This window comes from Salvelinus sp. IW2-2015, unplaced genomic scaffold (assembly GCF_002910315.2).
Source record: "Salvelinus sp. IW2-2015 unplaced genomic scaffold, ASM291031v2 Un_scaffold3642, whole genome shotgun sequence".
Taxonomy (NCBI): Eukaryota; Metazoa; Chordata; class Actinopteri; order Salmoniformes; family Salmonidae; genus Salvelinus; species Salvelinus sp. IW2-2015.
In genome coordinates this window covers 40,165-41,340 of record NW_019944919.1, presented here as the reverse complement: position 1 = coordinate 41,340, position 1,176 = coordinate 40,165, and positions in this window count along the sequence as shown.

Sequence of the window (1,176 nt, the reverse complement as noted above, 5' to 3'; positions counted from 1 at the left end):
CACCTTAAATAACATCAAACCAAATATGGAGTTGATTTGGCCTTGACATTTTGACAATTGCACAAATACCACTATCACTCCCATTTATTTGTATCGAGAGGTGGCTAAAGTTTGTAGTGCTGTTTAGGGAACCAAACCATGTATTACAGTTTCTTCTGGCCCATAGATACTTTCAAGGTGAGGAGGTGACGCAGTGGTCTAGACACTGCATCTCAGTGTAGAGGTGTCACTACAGACAACCTGGTTCGAATCCAGACTGTATCAAAACCGGCCGTGATTGGGAGTCCCGTAGGGCGGCGTACAATTGGCCCAGTGTGGTCCGAGTTTCGTAATAAGAATTTGTTCTTAACTGCTTGCCTAGTTAAAAAAATAATTGAACATAGGACTGTTGGGATTCCATATGAACACCCACACAATTTCATCTATCATGTGGTTATTCTGCATCCCATGACGAGGAATACCTGACACACACTCACACACACACACCACACACACACACACACTTGCAGTCCATCAATCATGAAATACCTATCTCACACACACACACACACACACACACACACACCACACACACCACACACACACACGCTTCAGTCCATCAACTCATTGAAATACCTATCACACACAACAGTACCCTGTGGATCATGAGAGCGCCTTCATCAATCAGCATTATGTTAATAACCTATTTATTGACACTTTATGTAGTGTCCTGTAATACTTGCCATTTTGCCACAACTTTGGAAGTATGCTTGGGTCATGTCCACTTGGAAGACCCATTTGCGACCAGGCTTTAACTTCCTGACTGATGTCTTGAGATGTTGCTTCCACACACACACACGCTTTGCAGGTCCATCAACTCATTGAAATACCTATCACACACAACAGTACCCTGTGGATCATGAGAGCGCCTTCATCAATCAGCATTATGTTAATAACCTATTTATTGACACTTTATGTAGTGTCCTGTAATACTTGCCATTTTGCCACAACTTTGGAAGTATGCTTGGGGTCATTGTCCACTTGGAAGACCCATTTGCGACCAGGCTTTAACTTCCTGACTGATGTCTTGAGATGTTGCTTCAATATATCTACATAATTTTCCATCCTTATGATGCCATCTATTCTGTGAAGTGCACCAGTCCCTCCTGCAACAAAGCACCCACACAACATGATGCT